This window comes from Spermophilus citellus (genome assembly GCF_964194105.1).
Source record: "Spermophilus citellus genome assembly, chromosome: 9".
Lineage (NCBI taxonomy): Eukaryota > Metazoa > Chordata > Mammalia > Rodentia > Sciuridae > Spermophilus > Spermophilus citellus.
In genome coordinates this window covers 125,529,926-125,538,139 of record NC_138191.1, presented here as the reverse complement: position 1 = coordinate 125,538,139, position 8,214 = coordinate 125,529,926, and positions in this window count along the sequence as shown.

Sequence of the window (8,214 nt, the reverse complement as noted above, 5' to 3'; positions counted from 1 at the left end):
TGTGACTTCTGGTGCATTCTGTGAAGAAGGCTGGCCTGTCCCAGCTGTACCCCATGCCTGTTCCAGCTGTACCCAGGTCACTCAAGGCCAGGTTGGTTCTGAAAGTTTGCAAAATTTCTTAACACTATCCTGATTTAGTTGGTAGCTCCTTTAATTGGAAAGACCAAGTGGGCTGGCCTTGCTTTGGGCAGAGCCACAAAACTAGCCACCTCTTCCAATTTTTGACCATGACAGAAGGTCTGGGGGCTTGAGCCTGGAACCTGTGGCACAGGAACTTCACCTCCCCCCAGATGAAGCACAAGCACATAACTCTGCCTCTGATCTACAACCTGGGGGAAGAGGCTCCCGTAAAATCCCACCTACTCTATGATAAGAATAAAATCCCACCCACTGTGACTTGGTAATTTCTCTAGACAGGAAAGCCTTAGCCAGCTCTAGTGACATGCGGCCTGCCTGAAGGACCAGAACCCTCTGCTCTTAGGGGTGGGCTCTGCTCTGCAGGCTGGAACTCGGGGGTAGTGAATAAAATGGGAGCCAAGAAGCAGAGAAATATTTTTGGTAGTTGAGGATATGTGAATAAAGCTAGATTTGAACCATCATAATAAACATTTTGGACAAAAGATGATAATGCTAACAATAAAAGCTGATTTGTGTGAAATGGTCTGTGGAGAAACACATCTTTTCTTTTAGCCCATCATACACTGTGGATAGAGGGGTGCATAGACCTCATCTGGGGTTTTCTCCCTGGGAAATCCCATGTTCTACCCTCACAACCAAGTCTTCCTCCCACTCTTCAGGTGCCACTGAGTTCCAGCTCCTGCCACGGCTCTTAGCTGGGTCTGTACAGGAAGACTGTCTGGAATTTCTCCTAAAAATCATCACAACGGCTCTTTTGTGTTGGCGAGAACAGATGATTTCAGAATTCAGAGTTCTTGATGGCTCTGCATGTGGCCTTACCAATTTTAGCACCTTGGCCTAATGGGTTCAACTGGGCCCAGGGCACTCTCTTGGTAGCCCTGGAGAGGCTAGACTTGCTCACCCATTTTGTGGTCATAGAACTGGTCATAAGTTAAATAAGGGTCTGGGGGCATACACTGTGCCACTCTTGACAGGCACGGGTGCCCTAGCAAGAGAATGTATGCAAAGGAATATGAAGCCAACACTGAACTCTCAAGCCTACTGATGTTGGTGGCTGTGGCTGTACCCATGAAGGACACCAGATGAAGGATCACACTATACCATCCCGTGTCGTCGTCGTCGTTATTATTATTATTATTATTATTATTATTAGGGATTGAATCAAAGGGCACTTCATCACTGAACTACATCCACAGTCCTTTTTAATTTTTATTTTGAGACAGGGTCTAAGTTGCTGAAGCTGGCCTCAGACTTGTGATCCTCCTGCCTCAGCCTCCCAAGTAACTGGATTACAGGCACATGCCACTATGCTGGGCTTGATTCCATATCTTCTCCTGCCTCCTACAAAGGAAACTTCCCCACCTTTTCCAGTCATGGTGCTGGAAGACTACTCTTAGGATCATGAACTTTGCATAAGACAACGCTCATTATTATTAATAAGCATATTCCCTGATTAAGTCCAGTAGGTAAATTAGTCTTGGCAGCAGAAAGAACAGCAGGAGAAATAAGTGACTCATCATTTAGAATCCAAAAAATTTGTACCAACAGATGGCAGGTGGTTTTAGCATAATGTTTCTCTCTCTGAAATTACCCAGGGACCAGGTCAAGAGCCATCAGGCCAGGGCAGTCCTGCTGAAGATATGGCCTGTGAACATGACCAGGAGCCAGCAGTTACCCCCGAGTTCATGTGTCAAATAATTCACAAAGATGCTAAGATGTATTCCACTCCAGGAATGACCTTAAAAACCCTTGATGGATCGCCAGCGTTGGAGAAGCTGGCACCAGAGGCGCTGGACTTAGCTCTCATTTGTGCTTTTATGGGCCATTTTAAAGGGTTTCCAACATTAATGCTACCCAGACCTAGGGGACGAAGAAGTTTCTCTTTACATAATTCTTTCAGGTCTGTGTAAATAAGTCAAGAGAAAAGAATACTTGGTTTCCTGTAGTTTGGGGCATCTTCTGTGGTAAGAGGATCTCTTTTTCTACCTTCTAAACAAAATCACAATGGAAATTAGGTTCTTCTGCTTTGGTGTTAGTGTAGAAGTCATTCTTAGAATTAATCAGGAACATCTCTTTTCTTAATCAAAGGCAACACACTGCAATGACAATGAAAGTTCCAGAGCCTATCTACCCTCACCCCAAACTGGAACCAAGCAAACCCACCCTAAAAGCAGGAAGGCCAAATCCAGGACGGAGCAGCTGGCAGCCAAAGTAGAGCAGACTCTTGGTGACTCAGTTACCAACAGGCAAGACAGTAACTCACACTATAAAAATAAAATTAGGCATTTTATTTTTTGTCCACACCAGTGACGCGCTGGTCTCCTCTCCCCATTAGGGACATTCCTACCATCTCCTCTGTTCCTCTTGGTTCCTCCACATTCAAACAGCTCAGGCTCTCCTGAACAGCCGAGGAGGAAGCACAAATCCCTGCATCTATTTCTGGACACATTTAAATCCTGTCCCATCCCAAGAGGCTGAATAACTGATGTGACAAATGCCAGTGGGTAAAATTAAGCAAGCCTCATCCAGCCGGTCCTGCTTGAGGGGCCTCTGCCTGCTGCATTGAGCAGACTGCGGGGCCAGGGTGAGAGAGAGAAGATGGACTCTGGGATGTCGCAGCTACTAGGCAAGAAATGATGGTGACTCAGGCCAAGGGGACATCCACAGAAGTCACGAGAGGTGGTCCACTTCTGGACACATACACAAGCCCTTTTCTTTAGGAAAAAAGGAAGCATAGTTTGACAAGTCGGAATTTGCCCAAGTGGACTTGGCTTGACCAGTGTCACCAGTGTGGACGGACTGGGCAAAACAAACATGGCAGCAGCAGAGCACAGGAGATGAGGCGCGGGGGGATAGTAGCAGCAGCGTGCTCATAGAAAGGAAATGAAGAAAATGTGAACAAAGTGACAGAGAAAAGCAAGGCTATTGTCTGCTGTAACTGAGAAGAGGCGATAAAGGCCACTGCTTCACTTTGCGTTTAGTTAAAATGAATCGCCATCTAACTCCAGGGCTGCGCCCACTGACCAAGGTTGCTTACAACCTTACCTCTGCTCCAGGGACGGCACATGGTTCCTCTGTCTCCTGGCCTCTGTCCCTCCATTTTCTGCCACCCTTTATTCCATTTGTTCAAATCCAACAGCTGATTTGGGGTGCATTTCTACTTGGAAGGGCAAATAAAACCACCATCCAGTGACCTGAGTAGGAAAGCCTGGTTTCACCATTTCCATGCCTGCCTGTTCTTTATACTCAGAGGACCTGTGGGCCTCTTGGGACCAGTCAAGGACTGACCGCTGTCAGGCCTGTGCCTTCGGATGGAAATGTGGGTATCACAGGTCCACTGGCTGGGTCTGCTCAATGCTAGCTCACTGTTAGCAAGGAATGTCTCTTCTCTTAGTCAAAGGCGACACACTGCAATGACAATGAAAGTTCCAGAGCCTATTTGTCCTCCCCCCAAACTGGAACCAATCAAATCCACCCTGAAATCAGGAAGGCCATATCCAGGATGGCCTGCAGACGACCTGACTTCGAGTAAGTCTAGAAACTTCTGCCACATCCTCCACCCCTGCATCCAACCCCGGGAGGCTGTAGAGGACGACCCAGACCAGACTCAAGTGTTCCATGTCCTGAAGACCCTTGCACCTCTGTGGTGGCCCCCAGCCCAGGACTCGGCCCCAGCTGGCTCTTTCCCTCTTAACAGAGCTCCCCGCAGGCTCCATCGCATTCAAGCCACCTGGAAGACTTTAATTCAACAACTATATGCCAGTTCCTACATATTAGAGGCACATATTAGACTCATCAGCGAACAGAAAAGCCTCCCATCTCTGTCCTTAAGGAAGTCACACATGTTTTTTGGAGGGGAGATAGAAAGTAAACAATATGCATGGTACCTCGTGTAGAATGGTAGTGCAATAAGAGGGGTTGGAGACCCTAGGGTGGGCAAGGGTGACGTGGGGACAAGGAGCATCTGAGTGGAGAGTGGAAGGGGGGAGTCAGTACGTGGACACATGGAGACGGAGGGCTGCCAGTAGAGGGCATGCAAAGATCCCAGGGTGGGTCACATGGAGCCTGTGAGAGGAAAGGCAGAGCCCAGTGCAGCTGGAAGGAAGGGGGGCAGAGCTACCATGGACAGAGGCAGGAGGCGGACACTGTCACTGTGGGTCACGTGGGGAGCCAAGGCAGGGTGCCAGTAGAAGAGTTCCAGTCAGCTCTCTGGCTGCTGGGAGGAGGACAGGCCCAGGACAGGAGACGGAAGAGCAAATAGAAGCTACTAGCATCAGCTAAGCCAGAGGCGAGGCCCAGGGTGGTAGCCGCAGAGGTCATGAGAAGTAGCCAGGTTCTGAGAATCTAATCTGTTTACTTAAAAAAAAAAGCAATATTAATTTTATTCTAAAAATAGTATTAAAGTCAATGCTCTGTAGCATCATTTACATTATTTTTCCAGTTAGAAAAGACTCATTCATACAGGATCCATTACACTCTGCCCCCGAAATGAAACACTTGGGTTTTTTTTAAGGCAAAACTTGGAAAATAGAGAGGAGATTGAAAAGGGAAGGAAAACCATCCATAATCCTTTCAGTCAGAAATAACCATGGGTAATATTTTGGCAAGTATTATTTTACCCTTAGAGATTAAATTTATGTTGCACATTACTTTCTTGCCAATAGGCACACATGGGTATTTTTAACATTTGTAATCCTACCAAACACAGCTTTATATTCTCTTTCCAAATTTCAGCAGTCTTTGTAATCATTTTAAGATTGAGTAATATTTCAACATGTTGATGTCCTGTAATTATTCAACTATTTCCCTTTTCTGGAACATCTATGTGTTTCCATTTTTTTTAACCACAGAAATCAATGCTAAAATTCTTATTTGTGTAGATTTTCACATCTTTTGAATTATTTCTTCAGCACCAATGCCCATGAATAGGATCAGTAGGCCTAATTATATGGAAAATGTTAAGGATTTTGCTTTGCTTTTCAAAGGGCTATAGAGAGAAGCACATGAATTTTGCCACAGCATCTTCCACTTGAGGTTACTGCTATTTTATAATTTTCCTTAAAATTTTGCTCATCAAAAATGGCAGGGCTGGGGTTGTGGCTCAGTGGTAGAATGTTTGCCTAGTATGTGTGAGGCACTGAGTTCAATTCTCAGCACCACATAAAAAAATAATTAAAGATATGGTGTCCATTTACAGCTAAAAATGTTTTTTTTTAATGGAAACTAAACTTTTAAAAAATGTGCATGGCATTGATTACTATTAAATATCACCATGTCTTTCAATACATTTTTAAGACTAAAATGAAAAACTAAAGGTACCACTTCTTTATGGTCATGACCAAGGCCAAAGAAGGAAAGGACTAGGAGTCTGAGAGAGAAATTCCTTTGTTCTTACTATCCATCTTTATGTGAAGCAGTACACTTTCCAAAATATATATGGTATTGAACTATTGGCATACTGGATTTGAATGAATCACATCTTATTTACATACCTATCTGTTCTTTGCACCAACAAGCTAAACGTGTGCATTTGTCAGGCGTGGAACATGATGGTGAATCCAACTGGTCTCTGCTCTCAAGGGACTTTCAATCTAGTGAATAAAAAATTGGCACAGAGGGTAAGTAAGTAGTCTTGACAATGTTCTAAAACTAAGCACAAAGTGACAGAAAACATTCTCACTTATCTACAATGAAGATGTCTGCATGTTCACAAGAGCTTGGTCCAAGCCACTGGCATTCAGTCTGAGGACAAGGACCAGGGCCACTAAGCCACTGTCCTCTACTGCTTTCAAATTTGAATGTTAAAAAAGAGTCTAGAGGAGGTGTGGGAGGCAGGCGAGGGCAAAGGCCAATCAGGGAGCAGAAACCAGTCCATTCCACAGAGCCTTTGCCCCCCAGGACCACTCCTACTGGACAGGGGCCATTGAGGAGTCATTCCTGCCACTTGCTGAAAATGCTCTTGGACTTGGTCCCAGCTGATTAAATAGTTTGCACTGCTCCACCCCCCCCCCCACCAGAGTGGCCAGCCAAGGTAGCTGATACCGACCTGTATGAATTCCTCAGCCCCATCCTCCAAGAAGCCCAAGGTCTGAGTCATAGACACCAGGCCAACAGGGAGCAAGTCAACATTCATGTTCTTGGTCAACCCAAGATGCTGCCCCTTCATTCTCAGGCAGGGGCTGGACAGCCAGTGTGTAAGGTGGGCTGAGCCTGGGGGAGTCAGAGCAGCACCTGCAAATCTCTGCTCGGATGGTTTCTGCAGGTGGGGATGGGGAAGCTTTGACTGGGCATAGCCAAAAACACCTCCCAAAGGCTTCTAAATTCAAGACTGTGTCTAATAGGTGAAAGTCAACTAGAGAATTTTAAAGGGGGCCTCTGCATCCAAAAGATTCTGGAACTTTTTAAAAAGATCTTTCCCAGATCTGAATTAAAGTCTTGGAGGTAGACCCTGGGAATCACTCTCAGAAACTCCCCAGAGAATCCGAAGGATCAGCCAGGCTAAGAACCTCTGAGCTGGACGAGGTCATGTCCAGGTTCTCTGGATCTCACCAGGTCAGAGCGGGGATGGCCACCAGAGCTGCCCGGGCCTTATGGTCTTGGAGCTTGGCTGGCGCCTCCCCCTCCACTACTCCCGATTGCCAGGACCCCTTCTTAGGTTCAGCTTCAGCCCGGGGCTTCCCGGGCACACCCGCCCTCCCCTGGTTACCCCAGCTCTTTATCACCCCCAGGTTTTTATAAAAGACACCCTCCTCAGTGGAGTAGCAAACACACAGGATTCAGAACCTAAAGTCCTGGGTGGGTCATAATATCTTCAAACCTCCATCTTCCTTTCCAGAAAGAACACAATTGCTTCCCACAGGGCTGTTGTGAAGCATCAGCTGAACCATGTTTGGTGGATGTTTTGACACCTGTAAAAATATGTACAAATGCTAATTTTAATTTTAGTAAGTACCTATCTTACATTGTTGTCATTTCTCTCCTCACTTGTCCCACAGATTTTGCCAAGCACCTGCTTCATTCCAGGCATTGAGGAGACAGAAATGAAGACATGCTCACTGCCCTCTAGCTCCTCATCCAGCTTGGGGAGGCGCAAAGGCCTGTAATCTTTACATGAGATTAGCACAACTGTCCATCTTCCTTGTTGATCCATCTCCAGTGCCTCAAACCACACCTGACACCTAATAGGGGCTAGTAAGGGTGAGGGGGAGAAGAGGATAAATGGGAAGGGTATGACAGAAGCACAGATTAAAGATGGGGGACACAAAGTAACATGGGAGCTCAAAGGACAGGAGAGAACCAGTCAGAAGAAAGAGCCATGACTGAGGACCTTGGCACAGCTGGCCTCTTTGTTCATTGTGAGGCCCTTAAGTGCCAGCCTATGACAAAATCTGCAGTGGCCTTCTGGTGCCTAGGAATGGGCTCTGCATACAGTAGGTGCCAACCTCCCCCAAATGGAACTGTTGAAGATCCTGCTTTATAAAAACCAAACCAAACCAAACAACCCCAGCTCAGCTCAGCATCATGAACATGAAATTGAGGTCATTCGGGGCAGCCAAGCCCTTCAGCCAGTTCACAGTGACGTGGTTCTCAATGATGCCATCCCCAAAGAACCAGGCATGAGTTCAAAGCTCTTGGCCATGCTCTGGGTCGACCTGGCAAGCACAGATGAGTTCAGCCATCTGCCGCAGTCTTTATCCACGTGTTTCAAAGCCGGTCTCTTACTACCCTAATAAAGAGAATCTATTCTTTGCAGTAAGGAGCCGCACAGACAGGTACAGGTAGGTAGGTTTCTGTCCTCTAAGTCATTTTCACAAGAACAGAAGCCCGGTGTGCCTGTGAGACAGGACCACTCCAGTAAGCAGTGAGTCACGGGGCCCTGGCTCCAGTCCTTTTCAGGGACCACATTTCTAACCTGAGCTCAGGGACTAGGCCTGGGGCTGAACTGCAACCCTGCGGACGCTGGGGAAGTCCATTTTGGAGGTCCCGCTATGAGCTCTGCTCTTGGATCTATTTAAGAAGAGCAATGAAGCCTTGTGACCTGGTGTTCTCCATGTGGTTATTACAGACTTCACAAGG